The sequence below is a fragment of the Puma concolor genome, chromosome E1 (genome assembly GCF_028749965.1).
Source record: "Puma concolor isolate L17-30 chromosome E1, mPumCon1.1.hap2, whole genome shotgun sequence".
NCBI classification, from domain to species: domain Eukaryota; kingdom Metazoa; phylum Chordata; class Mammalia; order Carnivora; family Felidae; genus Puma; species Puma concolor.
In genome coordinates, this window is record NC_141680.1 from 2,706,908 (window position 1) to 2,725,483 (window position 18,576).

Here is an 18,576-nt window from a genome sequence, read left to right on the forward strand (position 1 = left end):
TAAAAATTTTCTAAGTTTATTTCTCTTTTTTAGTAATCTCTACACCCAAGGTGAGGCTAAAACTCACGACCCTGAGGTCAAGAGTTGCACACTCTTCTGACTGAACAAGCCAAGCACTCCTATGAAACTTATTTTGTCCAAGGCTTTCCTAGCCTCAAAAGTGTTTGGGATTATTTCCTCACTTCCTGACCTTTCAGAATAATACAAGACTACCTGTCCTGTATTTGGCAACACTGTCCTTAAATAGGGCCAACTGCGATGTGTTTTCCTTGTGGGAAGACAGATATATATCCATTCAGTCTCCTTATCAATAGGACTAGTCATCTTTTCTGTTTCTTCTTGACTTAGTTTTTTTTTTAAGTACATATATGTATATATAAAGATTTTATTTTAAGTAATCTCTACACCTAACATAGGACTCGAACTCATAATCCCAAGATCAGGCATTGCACACTCCATTAACTGAGCCAGCCAGGTGCCCCTCTTCTTGACTTAGCTTTAGTAAATGGCATATTGCCCTAGGAACATGTTATCAAATAAAGTTATTTCTATCTTATTTCCATCATCTTTATTTATTATTATTATCTGCTTAATTTCTTCTGTTTCTGGAGTTCTACCATTTTGTGCCTTGTACTGTTTATTTATTCTTCGTTTAGCCATCTTGCCATAGGGTTGTCTCTTTACTTCTAAACAATGAATTTTTGGCCATGTTGACTTTTACATGTTTGAATTCTTTTTTTTTTTTTTTTATTAAAATTTTTTTTTTCAACGTTTATTTATTTTTGGGACAGAGAGAGACAGAGCATGAACGGGGGAGGGGCAGAGAGAGAGGGAGACACAGAATCGGAAACAGGCTCCAGGCTCTGAGCCATCAGCCCAGAGCCCGACGCGGGGCTCGAACTCCCGGACCGCGAGATCGTGACCTGGCTGAAGTCGGACGCTTAACCGACTGCGCCACCCAGGCGCCCCTTACATGTTTGAATTCTAATTAATTTCTCTGTTTAGTTATTGTTTCCTACTTTCTTTGGATTCATTCCACTATTTTCATGGTTTCGTTAATTTGGGGTTTGTTTTGTTTTGTTTTTGTTTTTGCTGTCAACAGTCATGTCGTATTTCAAAGAAATGAACAGAAAAACAAGAGTCTTGTATTTACTTAGAGATTGATTGATTGATCGATTGATCGATTGATTTTTATGCCTGGAGATTTAGCATTTCCCAAGCTCTCATTCCTTCCCCCAAAGTGTGAGTTTCCTTCTGGTATCTTCCCTTCAGCCGAAACAACTTCCTTCAGTATTTGTTAAAGAGTCAGGCTGTTGTCGACGAGTGACCTTTGTTTTCTTTTATCCGCAAATGCCTATTTCATTTTTTTAAAAATTTTTTTTTAATGTTTTATTTATTTTTGAGACAGAGAGAGACAGAGCATGAACGGGGGAGGGGCAGAGAGAGAGGGAGACACAGAATCGGAAGCAGGCTCCAGGCTCCGAGCCGTCAGCCCAGAGCCCGACGCGGGGCTCGAACTCACGGACCGCGAGATCGTGACCTGAGCTGAAGTCGGCCGCTTAACTGACTGAGCCACCCAGGCGCCCCTGCCTATTTCATTTTAATTCCTCAAGGATATCTTCACTGGATATTACATTCTGGTGTGAGGTTTATTTTTTAATTTTAGCCCTTTTTTTTCTTTGCTCCCATTCTCCCCACCCCCACCCCCACCCCCGAGTTTTACTGAGATACAATCGACATATAGAAGTGTAAAGCATGAAGACCTGACTTACACATATTGGGAAGTGATCACCACAGTACGTTAGCTCAACATCCATAATCTCATAGATTTTTTTTTTTCAAGTTTTTTCCTGGTGATGAGAACTCGTAGGATTTACTCTCTTCACAACATTCAAATATACCATACAGTGGTAACTATAGTCATCGATACATTACAGCCCCAGTACGTATTTGTCTTATAACTGGAGGTTTGTATCCTTAATCCACCCTCATCCAATCCCCCACCCCACCCTCCTCCTCTGGTAACCACAAATCTGATCTCTTTTTCTATGAGTCTGGACTTTGGTTTATTTAGATTCAATATACAAGTGAGATTGTACAGTTTCTACTCTCTCTGATTTATTTCACTTAGCAGAATGCCCTCAAAATGCACCCATCTTGGGGCATCTGGGTGGCTCAGTTCATTACGTGTCTGACTTCGGTTCAGGTCAGTATCTCGCTGTTCATGGGCGGGAGCCCCACGCCGGGCTCTGTGCTGATGGCTGGGAGCCTGGAGCCTGCTTGGGATTCTGTGTCTCCCTCTCTCTCCGCCCCTCCCCTACTTGTGCTCTGTATCTTTCTCTCTAAAAAATAAATAACATTAAAAAAAATTTTTTTTAATGCACCCATCTTGTTGCACATGGAAGGATTTTCTCCTTTTTCTGGCTGAATAATATTCCATTATATATAGATCTATATTTATCTATATTTATCTATCTATCTCTATATCCCGACAACTTCTTTATCTGTCTTCCATTCATCTGCCAATGGACCCTTGGGTCATTTCCATGTCTTGGTCATTGCAAATAATGAGGCAATGAACACGGGGGTGCAGACACCTCTTCTACATAGTGTTTTGGTTTCCGTTGGGTATGTTCCCGGAAGTGGAACTACGTAGCTCTATTCGTAATTTTTTGAAGAAACTTCATGGCGTTTTCCACAGTGGGTGCACCAATTCACAATCCCACCAACAATGTGTGAGGATCCCCTTTTCTCTGCATCCTCGCCAACATTTGTTATTTCTTGTCTTTTTGTTGATAGCCACTCCGATACGCCTGACAGGCAATTTCACTGCGGTTTGGATTTGCATCTCCCTTCAACCAGTGATCTTGATCAAGCGTCTTTCCATGTACCTGTTGGCCAGTCATATATCTTCTTCAGGAAAATGTCTATTTGGGTCTTTGCTCATTTTTTACTTGGATTATTTGGGTTTTATTTTGTTTGCTATCGAGATGTATGCGTTCTTTATGTATTTTGGATACGAACCCCTTATCAGAGTGTGATTGGCAAATACTTTTTCCAGTCTGTAGGCTGTCTTTTCATGTTGCTGATTGCTTCTTTATTTTATTTATTTTTATTTATTTACTTTGAGAGAGAGAGAGAGAGCAGGGAAGGGGCAGAGAGAGAGGGAGAGGATCCCAAGGAGGCCCCACCCTCAGACAGAGCCCTATGTGGGGCTCGATTCCACGTCGGTGAGATCATGACCTGAGCCGAAGTCAAGACTAGGGCGCTTCACCGAATGAGCCCCCGAGGCGCCCCTCGTTGCGTGGATGGTTTCTTTTGCCATGCGGAAGCTTTTTGGTTTGATGTGGTTCTGCTTGTTTTTTATTATGTTGCTTGTGCTTTGGGGCTCATCTTTCAGCACTTTGAAGATGTCCTAGATTTCTGGCTTGCATAGCTTGTGATAAATTTGCAGAATTATTGCTTCCTCGTGTTATTTCCCTCTGGGTGCTTTCAAGCCTTTTTTTTTTTTTTTTTTTTTCTAAATCTGTGATTTTTCGGCCATTTGACGCTGGTGTGCCTAAGCATAGTTTTAAAATGTATCCTGTTTGGCATTCCCTGAGAAAAGTGTGATCTTGTGAATGTGTGTCTTTCACCATATTTGGAACTTTTCAGACATTATTCTTTCAAATATTTTTTTTTCTGTTCCACTCTTTTCTCTCCTTCTGGTAGTCACTAATATTAGACTTTTTGATTCTCCCCATATGTCTCTGAGGCTCTTACTAATGTTTTGGGTTTTTAAAAATTTTTTGGGGGGCGCCTGGGTGGCGCAGTCGGTTAAGCGTCCGACTTCATCCAGGTCACGATCTCGCGGTCCGTGAGCTCGAGCCCCGCGTCAGGCTCTGGGCTGATGGCTCAGAGCCTGGAGCCTGTTTCCGATTCTGTGTCTCCCTCTCTCTCTGCCCCTCCCCCGTTCATGCTCTGTCTCTCTCTGTCCCAAAAATAAATAAACGTTGAAAAAAAAATAAAAAAAAAAAAATTTTTTTTTTGAATGTTTATTTATTTTTGAGAGAGAGACAGAGAGACAGAGAATGAGCTGAGGAGGAGCAGAGAGAGAGACTCTGAAGCAGGCTCCAGGATCTGAGCTGTCAGCACAGAGCCCAACATGGGGCTCGAACTCACAAGCTACAGGATCATGACCAGAGCCGAAGTCGGATGCTTAACCAACGGAGCCACGCAGGTGCCCCAATATTTTTATTGTTTAAATGTTTATTTTTGAGAGAGAAAGAGAGAGAGCACACATGAATAGGGAAGGAGCAGAGAGAGGGGGAGACAGAGAATCCCAAGCAGTCTCCATACTGCCTGTGCAAAGCCCAATTCAGGGCTCAAACCCACAAACCGTAAGATCATGACCCGAGCCCGAATCAAGAATCAGACGGTCAACCAACTGAGCCACCCAGGTGCCCCGGATAATTATGTTTTATGAAGTCACCATGGACACTGAATTAGCAAATGTTGAACTTTTACTCATATGAGAAAAGCAGGGTTAGATTCCTAAAAGCTTCTGGTCACAACATTTTCATCCACTGATCAATATATAACCTGGGTTTTTATGTGTGTCTGTTTAAAGACACCGAAAGAGGGGCGCCTGGGTGGCGCAGTCGGTTAAGCGTCCGACTTCAACCAGGTCACGATCTCACGGTCTGTGAGTTCGAGCCCCGCGTCAGGCTCTGGGCTGATGGCTCAGAGCCTGGAGCCTGTTTCCGATTCTGTGTCTCCCTCTCTCTCTGCCCCTCGCCCGTTCATGCTCTGTCTCTCTCTGTCCCAAAAATAAATAAACGTTGAAAAAAAAAAAAATAAAGACACCGAAAGTGACCATAGATTGTATGGATGATATAAAACATAGGTTTCTTTCTGGACTCTCAGTTCTATTCCTGAATACACACTTTCCTGGAGAAGATATATGATTGGCCAACGGGTATATGTAAAAGGTGGTCAACATCACAAGTTGAAGGGAAATGCAAATCAAAACCAGTTCAGTTCTGTCCCGTTGGTTTGCAGGAGTATCTTTTTTTTTTTTTATTATTATTTTTAATGTTTATTATTTTTGAGAGAGAGACAGAGAGCAAGCAAGGGAGGGGCAGAGAGACAGGGAGACACAGAATCCGAAGCGGGGGCTCCAGGCTCCGAGCTGTCAGCACAGAGCCCGACGTGGGGCTCGAGCTCATGAATCATGAGATCATGAGCTGAGCAGAAATCGGACACTCAACCAGTCGGTTGAGCCACCCAGGTACCCCTCGTTTATTTATTTGTTTATTTTTAAGTCATCTCTACACCCAACGTGGGGCCCAAACTCACAACCCTGAGGTTAAAAGATACATGCCCTTACAACTGAGCCAGACGTCCCTTATTTCTATATTTTTGAAGTCCAATAATGTAACCAGAGTGTATTATATTATCTATTGCTGTGTAACAAATTACCCCCAAATCTAATGGCTTAAAAGCATTTATTATATCACAGTTTCTGTGGATCAGGAATCCATGTGTTTTTGTTTTTGTTTTTAATTGAGGCGAAATTCACAAAGCTTAAAATGAACTAAAGTGTACAAGTCGGGCACGTGCAGTATGTTCACGGGGTGGCACGGCCACCACCTCCATCTCGTTCCAAAATACGTTCGTCACTCAAAAGAAAACACTGTACCTTTTAGCCGTCCTTCCTTGCTCTCCATTCTCCCAACCCCGGACACCCACCGGGTGGAGGAGTAAGAAAGGGGAACCTTCCCAAAGAACAAGATTTATTTCTATTCTATTCTATTCTATTCTATTCTATTCTATTGTAAATAAAATGGCTTAGTACCCTCAGAGAGTTAGACGTACTGGAGTAGAATTAAGAGCCTACTTAATTGACCTACACGTGCACAGATTATGACACACGATAGCAATGGAATGGCAGATCAGTGGGGAGAAGAGGCACTATTCCATTAACGAGGGGAAAAAACTGGCCAAATGGGGAAAAAAGATGATATTGGATCCTACCTCCAAAACCCAATCCCAGGGGCACCTGAGTGGCTCAGGTGGTTAAGCATCAGACTCCCGATTTCCGCTCAGGTCACGATCTCACGATTCATGAGTTCGAGCCCCACATCGTGCTCTGTGCTGTCGGCACCGAACCTGCTTGGGGTTCTCTGTCTTCCTCTCTCTCTGCTCCTCCTCCTGCAAATAACTAAATGAACTTTAAAAAAAAAACAAAAACAAAAACAAAAACAAAACAATCCCAGATGGATGGAAAACTGAAATGTCAAAAGAAAAAGTTTAAATTTGTGGGGCGCCTGGGTGGCGCAGTCGGTTAAGCGTCCGACTTCAGCCAGGTCACGATCTCGCGGTCCGTGGGTTCGAGCCCCGCATCGGGCTCTGGGCTGATGGCTCAGAGCCTGGAGCCTGTTTCCGATTCTGTGTCTCCCTCTCTCTCTGCCCCTCCCCCATTCATGCTCTGTCTCTCTCTGTCCCAAAAATAAAAATAAAACGTTGAAAAAAAAAATTAAAAAAAAAAAAAAAAAAGAAAAAGTTTAAATTTGTAGTTAAAATAGACTATGTTTTTCTGAGGTTGGGCTAGGGAAAATTTTATTAAATATGACACACAAAAAGTGCAAACTAATAAAAAAATACATTTGAAGAAATTGAAATTAAGGGGGCACTTGGCTGGATCAGTCAGTAGAGCATGCACCTCTCGATCTCAGCCTGTGGGTTTGAGCCCCATGTTGGGTGCAGAGATCACTTTTAGAAAAATTAGAATTAAGAATATCTGTTCATCAAAAGACGCCATGAGGAAAGTGAATAAATAAGTTGCAAAGCTGGGGAAAGAGGTTTGCAACCCATACAACTGACAAAGTATACATTAGAAACTTCTAAAAATGGGGTGCCTGGGTGCCTCAGTTGGTTAAGCGTCCGACTTCAGCTGAGGTCATGATCTCATGGTTCGTGGGTTCCAGCCCCGCGTCAGGCTCGGTGCTGACAGCTCGGATAAAAATTACTCACGTTTAGAAGTGAATATGGAAAGAATTAATCACCCGATAGAAACAATGGACAAAAACACAGAACTCAGCACTTCAGAGATAAGCCACAAACAATGAGATGTTCGGCTTTCTCTGTAAGTAGGGAATTCAAATCAAAATTGTAGTTAGATACTATTTTACATCCAACTGACTGGCAGAATAAGGAATTTTGCAAAATAGCGAGTATCGAGGGGATAAGGATCAAGAGGGTGGGTCCCGCTCAAGGGAGGAAGTGTAAATTTGTTTGGAAAAGTTTGACGTCACTTCGCAAAGTTGGACGTTATCCACCCCCGGACCTCGAATTCCAATCCTAACTCTGTGCTCAGAGTTCATCTGAGCACCAGGAAGCATGTATAAACACGTTCACGACAGCAGCGTTTATAATGGCAAACACATGAGAACAACTCAAGTGTCTACAGGCAGGAGAATGAATATGTACATCATGGCGTAATCGCCAAATGGAATATTATACAGTCATTTGAACCACGACAACATGGTTGAATCTTAGACATCGAATATTAAACGAAAAAAAAAATCTCAGAAGATACTGCTTTTATTTCTTTTTATTTTTTTTGATAGCGTTTTTATAAAGCTAATAGTTAACTAAAATTAAGCAATATTTTAGCACCACGCACGTATGTGACACACGCAAGAGACAGCCATGCCAAGTGATGTCAACGAGTTGGCAGAAGAGGGGTTACCTACATCATCCCGGCACAGAATATTGAATTTGGAAACCAGCCAGGGATGAGAGTATCTTTGTGGGAGTCCAGGAGTCCAGGAGTCCAGCGAAGTTCCAGCACCCTGTTGGAAGAAAACATTTGAGACACGCTGAAATGGATAAGATAATCAGTTTCACGTTCCCTCATGGCGCCTTCCCGAAGGCAGCACAGCCCAGCGCGGAGAGAGACCCTCCCACCCCAGCCCGCGATGTCTCCCAGGGGTTAAGGCGAACGCATGGTGAGCGGGTACCCAGCTCCCTCAGCGGTGCAGGACACTGCCCAAGGGACACTCTACTTCCCCACCCCTCCCACAATCCTGAGGTATTGGCAGGAGAAGTGGGGGAGAGGCCGGGAGCACAGCAACCGAGGCTCAGAAGTCAGCAAAGGGCTGCCAACCTCAGAGTGTTCAAGGCATCCGTCGGGAAGCCTGTCCCCACGCCGCTTAGAACAGGTGTACGAAAAGATGCTCAACGTCACTGAACCTGAGGGAGATGCTGACCGAAGCTACGACGAGGCATCATTTCACACTTGTTAGGATGGCTACTATCAAAACCGCAAAAGGTATGAAGTGCGGACAACGGTGTGGAGAAAGGCCGACCTGGTGCGCGTTTGGCGGGAAGGTAAATTGCTTACAGCTGCCGTGGAAAACAGTCTAGCGTTTCCTCAAAAACTTCAAAATAGAACCACTATATGATCCGGCACTCGCGATTCTGGGTATATACCCAAAGGAAATGAAATCACACTCTCGAGAAGGTAGCTGCACCCCCATCTTTACGGCGGCATTATTCACAATAGCCAAGGCGGGGAAGTGAACCAAATGTCCATTGGTGGATGAATGGATAAAGGAAATGGGGTGCGTACATACAATGGCGTATTCTTCAGCCTCACAAAGGAAGGAAACCCTGCCATTTGCAACAGTGTGGATGAGACTAGAGGACACAATGCTAAGAGAAGCCAGACGCAGAAAGGTAAAAAAGACACGATCTCACCCCTATGTGGCATCTTAAAAAGGTGAATGGTGGTGGCCAGGGGCTGGGGGAAGGGGGAAATGGGAACAGGTTGGTCACCTACAGTTATGAGATGAACAAATTCTGGAGACCTGATATACAACACGGGGACTAGAGTTGATAACGATGTGTTGTGCGCTTGAAATTTGCCAAGGGAACAGATTTCGCCTGTTGTCACCACACACATGTGAGGTGATGGATCTGTTAATTAGCTTGATGGGGTAATCATTTCGCAGCCTATACATATATCAAATTATTGTGTTGTGCACATTAAAAATTTTGTTTTGTTTATTTATTTAAGTACCTCCATACTCAACGTGGGGCTCAAACTCATGACCTCTGAGATCAAAAGCCCCATGCTCTTCTGACTGAGCCAGCCCGGTGCCCCCATGTTGTATATCTTCAATATATATAATTTAATCTGTCGATCATACTTTAATAAAGGCGGGGGAGCAAGAAAGAGTTAATGCAAGATTCAGGATGGTGATCACTGTATGTTGGGGCTGTCAGGGAAGCTGGTTGGTGAGAGGCACATAGGTAGACACGAGTTATAATCAGTGTTTTCTTATTTTTTATTTATTTTTAATTTTTTTAATTTTTATTTTTTTAAATTATTTATTTATTTATTTTTTTTTTTTTCAACGTTTATTTATTTTTGGGACAGAGAGAGACAGAGCATGAACGGGCGAGGGGCAGAGAGAGAGGGAGACACAGAATCGGAAACAGGCTCCAGGCTCTGAGCCATCAGCCCAGAGCCTGACGCGGGGCTCGAACTCATGGACTGCGAGATTGTGACCTGGCTGAAGTCGGACGCTTAACCGACTGCGCCACCCAGGCGCCCCTTAAATTTTTTTTTTAACATTTATTTATTTTTGAGACAGAGAGAGACAGAGCATGAATGGGGGAGGGGCAGAGAGAGAGGGAGACACAGAATCGGAAGCAGGCTCCAGGCTCTGAGCCGTCAGCCCAGAGCCTGATGCGGGGCTCGAACTCACAGACCGTGAGATCATGACCTGAGCCGAAGTCGGACGCTCAACCGACTGAGCCACCCAGGCGCCCCTATTTTTAATTTTTTAAATGTGTATTTATTTAATTATTGTTTTGAGAGCGACAGAGTGCGAGTGGGGGAGGGGCAGAGAGCGAGGGAGAGAGAGAATCCCAAGCAGGTTGTGAGCTGTCAGCACAAAGCCAACACGGGGCTCGAACCCACAAACTGTTGAGATCATGACCCGAGCCAAAGTCAGGCACTCAACCGACTGAGCCACTCAGGCTTCCCTTAAAAAGAAAAGCTTTAAAAAAAAAAAAAAAGAGACTGGAGAGACATTCTTTTTAAGATCTGGAATGAGACAAGTGTGGCCTCTGTTGCCTTCATTCTCCAAGAAAAAAGCCTGCTCAGACTCCTTCGTGACCTTTATGTGAATTGCGCGACAGAGACACCAGAATGCCAGACTCCCACAAACTCTAAATGCCTCCTCTGCTGGCAAGTTCTGAAAAAGCTCCCATTTGTGAAAGGCAGGAAAGGACATTGGGAACTTGAGAAGCAGAAGGGTGACTTCGGGAAGAAGCCACGCCCCCTGCCAAGCAGGCCTCTGCCGGGTTCCCACGGAAGGCACCAAAAATGTGATCTTGTCTACTCTGTGTCCAAATTTCCAAAATTGCAACATCAGACGTGAATCCTTTTTGGAAGCTTAGAAAGAGAGCCAGGGTTCCGAGTGGAGGCCGCAGTTTTACATTTTCCTCTCTGCCGTATCTGAGTCTATCTTCATACTGTGTTTTGACTTTTAGTACGGCTTGTAAATTTTTGTCCACAAGCCAGACAGCAGGCACGGGGTGAAAGAGACGGCTATAAATAGACCTTTAGTGATGCGCCCGCCAGGGGTGGGGGAGGGGAGCCCTGTTAGGGAGCCTGGGTTCCCTGGGCTGTAAGCTTCACAGGTGCTTCTCAGTTACTGTTTTTAACTGGAGTTTCGTTTGTTCGTTGATTACTTTTTAAGTTTTATTTATTGAAATAATCTCTACGCTCAGCATGAGGCTCCAACTGACTGCCTCAAATTCAAGAGTCAGATGCTCTACCCCCTGAGCCAACCGGGCGCCCCAAGTTTGTTTGTTCAAAAAATTGTTTCAATGTTTATTTTTGAGAGACAGAGCACGAGTGGGGGAGGGGCAGAGAGAGAGAGGGAGACACAGAATCCGAAGCAGGCTCCAGGCCCTGAAGCACGGGGCTTGAACTCACGACCTGGAGATTAAGAGTCGCATACTCTAGCCACCCTGGAGCCTAGTTGACCCACATGTATTACACACATTAGTTTCAGGTGCAGCAAGCTTCCAGTTCTTTCTCCCCCTTGGGAGGGCCAGAACCACTAGGGAGGGCTGGGAGTGGGTATTTCCCTTCTGCCTGGTGAGTTAGGTTGTGATTACATTTCAGTAGGTTAGGCTCTGGTAAAATAGCTTCTCTGGAGGCCAGGCCTTGGCAAGAAGGACAGAATGTTCCAGATGAATTTCAAAACGGCTACTTTTCCCTCCCCTGCGAGGCGCAGAGGGGGATTTCCTCCCCATCTTCACTGTAAGAACCTAGTGGGGCTCTTGGAGGTGGGGCTCTTGGAGGGGGGGCTCGAACTCGCAATCCCGAGATCGAGAGTTGAGTTCTCTTCCCACTGAGCCAGCCGGGCGCCCCTCTCCCTGGGGTATTTAACTCTCGGACTTGTCTACACTGAGCCCCCAGCAATTCCTCAAGAGCCACTCAGTTGTCCCCCCAACCTGATGGAGGTTTCTGCTCTGGTAAGTTGTAATTCTTAAAAAAAAATTTTTTTTAATGTTTATTAGAAAGAGAGAGAGCGAGGGAGGGGCAGAGAGAGAGGGAAACACAGAATCCGAAGCAGATTCCAGTCTCCGAGCTGTCAGCGCAGAGCCCGAGTCCGGGCTCGAACTCACACACCATGAGATCGTGACCTGAGAGCGGAAGTCAGACGCAAGTTGTAATTCTTTGTATCTGCCCGTCCGTCTCTCCATTTCGAGGTGACAGCAGCTTGCTGCCGTGACCTCAGTTCTCAGATGAGTCTAAGAGTTGTCGATGTTTGCTCTGTTCAGCTTTCTACCTGTTAGGCTGGAGTGACAACCCCCAAGCTCCTTAACACGCAGGACGGGAAACTGGAAGTCTCTCTCTCTCTCTTTGAATGTTAGCTTTACCGACACGTAACCCGTATCCCATCAACTCTGCCCTTTTGGGGTGTTAAGACTTGGTGGTTTTCAGGATATTCACAACGTTGTGCGACCGTCACCACCAGCCAATTTCAGAACATTTTTATCACCCCAGGAAGAAACTCCAGGGGCAATCGATTCCCTATTCCCCCTTCTCCCCGCCCTAGGCAACCGCTCTTCCTGTCTCTATGGATTTGCCTGTTCCAGAAGTGTGATATAAGTGGAATCGTAATATGCGGTCTTTTGGGTCTGGTTTCTTTCACGATGTTCTCAAGGCTCGTCTATGTTGTAGCCCACATGAGGACTTCGTCCCTTTTTACGCTCAAATCATACTCCGTTGTAGGGCCCCACCGCGTGTTACGTATCCTTTCGTCAGTTGATGGACATTTGGGTTGCTTCTACTTTTTGGCGGTTGTGAATAATGCTGCTTTGAACATTCCACGTGCAGACTTTTGTGTAAACATGTTTTTAATTTCCTCGGATAGACACCGGGGTGTGGAATTGCTGGGTCGTACGGAAGCCTGTAGTTAACATTTTGAGGAACTGTGTTCATTGGCCGTTTTCACATCTTCTCTAGAGAAATGCCTGTGAAAATCTTTTGCCCATTTTTTCTCCTTTCCATCTTTTTTAATGTTTGTTTATTTTGAGAAAGAGAGTGAGACAGCGTGCGAGCAGGGGAGGGGGAGAGAGAGAGGGAGATGGAGAATCTCAAGCAGGCTCCGCACAGAGCCCCATGTGGGGCTCGATCCCACAAGTCATGAGATCATGACTTGAGCCAAATCAAGAGTTGGTCGCTTAACCGACTGAGCCTCCCAGGCACCCCAAATTTTTTTGTGTTTTGATTTTTCCCTAAGTAGCCTCTACGCCCAATGTGGGGCTTGAACTCACAACCCCAAGATCAAGAGTTGTGAGTTCAAGCCAGCCCCACACTGGACATACAGCTTACTTAAAAAAAAAAAAAAAAAATCACATGCTGTACCCACTGATCCAGCCATGTGTCCCTGATTTGAAAGAGGAGGACGCCAGGTGGGTGTCTAGGGAAAGCTTGCCCCAGGCCAGTGCTTCTCAGCCAGTGGTGATTCTGCCCTTTTACCCCAAAGGGGTGATTTTTGCCAATGTCTGAAGACATGTTTGCTTGTCACTACTGAGGCTGGAGGAGAGTCTAGTAGGGAGGGGCCCTTGACATCCTACAATGCACAGGACGGCCCCCACAACAAGGAATCATCTGGCCCAAAGAGTCAGTAGTGCCCAGGTTGAGAGACTCTGGCCTAGTGCAGGGAACAGCCAGTGCAAGGGGCCTGTGGCTCACGTACCTGGTGCTTGCAAAACTGCTGAGAGCCCGCAGGGCTGGAGGGAGACAACAGCAGCCAAGTTGGGAGAGGATGGGCCACCCGACCTAGGGCAGGGAGGCCCTGTGAGGACTTTTACGGCGGCGCTCTTTGTGACAAGAGGAAGGATCTGAAGTCGGGGAGTGATGTCATCTCACGGAATGTTTTAGAGGCTTAGCTGGCTGCTGGGTCGGGAACAGGCGGGGAGACAGGGCTGTGTCAGTGGCGGGACAGGAGCCACAGGAGGCCAATGCTGGGACCCCAGGAGCCAGCCGGCCGCCTGTTTGGAGTCTTCTCTCCCCTGAGGACCTCACCTCGGGCTCCAGAGTTTGAAAAACGGCAGCCGTCAGCTTGGACTTAGCCTTCCCCCCCCTCCAGACCTCCAATCCTGCAGGCCCTCGCCTTCAACACACAGCCGGGCTCTGATCCCTCCCACGTAAGCTCCCAACAGCCCAAATACACAAAACTGCGCTTCAACCCCGGAAACTCCGGATGGGGTCCCCTCTCAGTGCAAACCTTCTGCGCCCTTGAATTCCTCTATGATGAAGGGCCCTAGGATTCCCGCCATCTCCCAGAAGCATGCGGCCCTTTTGCAAGTAAAACAGAAGGGGAGAATTTTAAATATTTGACCAAAAAACCCAAACAACAACAACAAACTGATCAGATCTAGATAACACCCTCCCACCGGCCCCGGGGCTGGGGGGCCTTTGGCTACCCCCTGCCCCCAATATCTGCCACCTTCTCCCCTTGGGGTCCAACCGCTGCTTCCCCACCTGCGCCCAGGCTGTCCTAACCGGCCTGTGAGATCTGCACGGCGGACCCCTCCCCCTCCCTGCCTCCCTCTGCTGGTGGGGGTGGGGGTACTGCTCCCCTTCCAGGCTTTCAGAGCTCCCGGGGGTGCAGGGAGCTCAGCCTGACTCTCCCCGCCCCCCTTGATCCTCTCCCTGGGCTTTAAATGCCATGTATTTAAAATATCGCTTCTACCCTCAGCCTGGCTGCAGCCCGGAACACCCGGGGTGCCAGCCAGATCTCGCAGGGGACAGCGCCTTTGTCTGCAATGCCTTCCTCCCCCGGGGTCCGCGGCTCCCCGTCCGTGCGGCACCCACGTCCACCCAGAGGCCTGAGCCGCCAGAGCCCGCCTCCGCCTCCGCCTCCGGGACGGCGTCCAGGTCGTGCGCTGTGCCGGTTCAGGCCCAATGCGCCTCCAGGCAGCCCACACCCTCCGTTCCCACCGCCTCCCACTTTGCCTAAACTGCCAGCATTCCCCGCCCGGCCAGCTGCGGGGCCTCTAACCCGGCTGCTTCGCGTGATCTTTGTCGGATCAAGTCTCCTCCCTCCCGGGCTCCGGGCCGGTTTAATGGTTTCCCTCTGTCCTCAGGGTAAACTCCGAGCTGTTGAGGACGGTCTGAAGGCGGGCAGTTCCCTCATCGGGACCCCAGGGGGGGGCCTTCATCTGCCATCTGGGGATGCTCTTCCCCACCCCACCCCGTATATTATCTAGGTTAACATATTTCTTACTGGTTGTTAAATTTTTTTTAATTGTAGGGGGCGCATGGGTGGCTGGGTCGGTTGAGTGCCGGACTGGCTTACAGCTCAGGTCACGATCTCACAGTTGGGGAGTTGGGGAGTTCGAGCCCTGCATGGGGCTCCGTGATGAGCATGGAACCTGCTTGGGATTCTCTCTCTCTCTCAAAATAAATTTATAAAATATTTTAAATTGTGGTAAGAGATGCATAACATAAAATTTATCATTGTACCCATTTTTTATCTCAACCATTTAAAATTTTTTTTATTTTTTTTATTTTTTTATTTTTTTGAGAGAGAGAGAGAGAGAGAGAGAGAGACAGTACAAGCAGGGGAGGGAGACACAGAATCCGAAGCAGGCTCTAGGCTCCGAGCTGGCAGCACAGGGCCCGACGTGGGGCTCGAACCCGTGAACCCCGAGATCATGACCTGAGCCGGAGTTGGATGCTCAACCAACTGAGCCACCCAGGCGCCCCCGCCATGCTGTTTTCTATAGCAGCTGCGCCCTTTTATGTTCCCACCATCAGGGCACAAAGGTCCCACCTTCCCTGCCTCCCTGCCAACACTTTTATCTCGTGGGTCTTTTGTAGGTTTCCAATGGGTGTGAGGCGGTATCTCACTGTGGTTTTGATTTGCATTTTCCTAATGACTAGAAATCATTGCCAAGCTTTTTCCCTGGTGTGTTTTCTTCCAAGAGTTTTAGAGTCGTAGCTGGGAATGTTCACAAACTTCTCTCTCCCTGGCTAATTCCAATTCCAGTTTTGCTGCGTGACGAATTTCCTTCCCGGGAGGCCATGTTGCCACTTGCCCTGTGACATTTTCTCATGGCCCACACAGTACATCCTTCCCTTCGTGGCCCTTTGCACGGGTGTGCTGAGGGTTTTTAATTGGCGGGCATTTATGGTCTTGAAGATAGGAGTCTCTTGTTCTCGACAACCAACACCCAGTACGGCACCTGCTACCTCCCGGGTACATTTTTGTTGAGTGAATGGACGGCTGAATGAATGCATGAGTCAAGTCAATGGGACAGACAACCACAGGGGGAGGGTAAAGTCTGTGGTCAGAAAAAGGAGAAATCTGAGCCGAGCCTTGAAGACCAGGAAAGGTTTGGAAAGAAAAGAAGTTTGGGAAGGGCTTCTGGCCGGAGGGAACAGCACAGCCACGGAGATGACAATGAGCAAGGCCATCTGACATCAATAGGTGGCCAGCCTGGCAGGAGCAGGGCAAAGGGGGCGGGGCGGTCCCGCCTGCCCTGGGCACATGAGTCTGACCAGAGGGATGAGGGGAGCCAGGGAGGGGTCAGAACCACCCTGTGACAGACTAAGATGCTGCTTCTTGGGGCGCCTGGGTGGCTCAGTCAGTTGAGCCTCGGACTTCCGCTCAGGTCCTGATCTCACAGTTCATGAGTTCGAGCCCCGCCTCGGGCTCTGTGCTGATGGCTCAGAGCCTGGAGCCTGCTTCGGATTCTGTGTCTCCCTCTCTCTCTGCCCCTCTCCTACTCATGCTCTGTCTCACTCGCTCTCAAAAATAAATAAATAAGCCAACAAATTTTTGTAAAATGCTGCTTCTGGAAGATTCTCTGGCAGCAGGGTGCAGGATGGCTGTGAGTGGGGGAGGAGCTGGAGATACAGAGGCCAGCATGGAAACCTCTGCTCCTTTGAAACCTTTTCCACACTGAGAACCAAGCTCGTTTCTCTTTCTTTTTTCTTTTCTTTTCCTTGCCTTTCTTTTCTCTTTTCTTTCCTTTTCCCTTTCCTTTCCTTTTCTCTCTTAATGTTTATATTTGAGAGAGAGAGAGAAAGGCAGTGCATGAGTGGAGGGGTGGGGGGAGAGAGAGACACGGAATCCGAAGCAGCTCCAGGCTCTGAGCCATCAGCACAGAGCCTGACGTGGGGCTTGAACCCTCGAACCCACGAGCCCTGAGATGACCTGAGCCGAAGTCGCCCAACCGACTGAGCCCCCCAGGCACCCCCCAAACCTGTTCCTTCAGCGCTGTGGCCTTTCAAGCTTTTGCAGAGCTCTTTGCTGATTCAGCTCTTTGCTGGTTCTGTCCCTGTCGCCTGCCGCCCCCCCCCCCCCCGCCCCCTCCAATGGGATGTGTTACGGGCCCGGAATGACAGGTCAGGGGGATGGATGCTTTAACACAGGGGTTTTTTCAGCTCCCTGCAAAACGGGGCCTGTCCTCCTGTGGTACTTTAAGAGAGAAGCCTGAAAGGTTTCCTCAGAATGAAGCCTGGCCGGGCAGGACACCGGATACGTTCTTGTATCCAGCTACCATTTCCTGTGTGTGAAAACCGTACGAGCAAATTGCCTCTTACAGCTCCTTGCATGCGAGTGAGGGCTCAGCAAATGACTGTTAGCGGGAACAGCGCCTCACGAATTGGCTGACTAGCCCAAGCATGACTCAAGAACATAAGAATAGAAGCAAACCTCAGCATCCAGCAAAAGCCCGGGGACAGCGCTGCCATCGGTGTGGACATTTGGTGTTCAATGGCGGCCCAACGTCTAATCACCACGTCTGGGGCATTAGGAGATGGAGCTTTGCACCCTCGCTGGAGGCCTCAAAGCCAGAGATTTGCTTTCCCAGCATCCCTTGCAGCTGACCAGGGGTGGGGGGGCGGCACATGGCATCATCTGTCTTGGGGCCAGTGGCGCCCTCCAGAGTCTGGGGCCAGCGGTGCTGGCCTTCCTGACTGTGTGTTTGTCCTGCCGGGCCTGTGGTAGGTGTGTCCTCATCAGGGCAGATCGGCAGTGAGCTTTGGCCCCTGTCCATGCTGCAGGTTTCTTATCCAGCCTTTCTGGTGGTTCCAGAAGCTACCTCTGGCCTTCCAGTAAACTCCTTTCCTCCTGAAGATTACCGGGGTGCTTTTGAATTGTAAAAACTCTCATGGTTCCAGCACAGACAAGAACTTGAACTTGAAAAAAAAAACAAAAAACTTGAACTCGAGCTGGAGGCTTTTAGTCCTGCTGGTCTGAGGGCCATGCATCGGTTTAGGGCCTAGACTCCATCCAGGGGCCCCCTCCAGTGGAGCGTGAGCAGGACCCCGAAGCTGCAGGGACAGGCAGAGAAAGCCTCACCAGCAGCGTCTCCTGAAACGTGAATTCTCCTTCCAGCCACGCAGAATCAGAAACCCTGGGGAGAAGGCCCGGCAGCTGGTGTTTTCACAGGCCCTCTAGTGATGCACATGCCCCCCAAAACGTGCCCTAGTGTCTCAAGGAGGAGCCGCGTGCTCCAGAAAAAGCAACAGACACAAATCAGAGACCCTCGGGGCGCCTGGTGGCTCAGTGGTTAAGCATCAGATCCTGGCTCAGATCATGATCTCGTGGTTCATGGGTTCGAGCTCCCGATAGAGTTCGGCACTGACAGTGCAGAGCCTGCTTGGGATTCTCCCTCGGCCTCTCCCCCACTGGCAGGCCCTCTCTCTCTCTCAAAATAAATAAACTTAAAAAAAAAAATCAGGGACCCATTTCTAGCCCTTGACTCATTGGCCTTGTACACGTTTGCCTTACCTCTGAATCTACTCTTCCATCTGTACAATGGGCATCATTGTATCACCAGAGAAGTTTTTCTAAGGATTAAATTAAATAATACTGGGGCACCTGGGTGGCTCAGTCGGTTGAGTGACCAGTTCAGGTCGTGATCTCGCAGTTCGTGGGTTCGAGCCCTGCATCGGGATCTGTGCTGATGGCTCAGTGTCTCCCTCTCTCTCTGCGCCTCCCCTCCTCTGTCTCTGTCTTTCAAAAATAAATAAATATTAAAAAAATT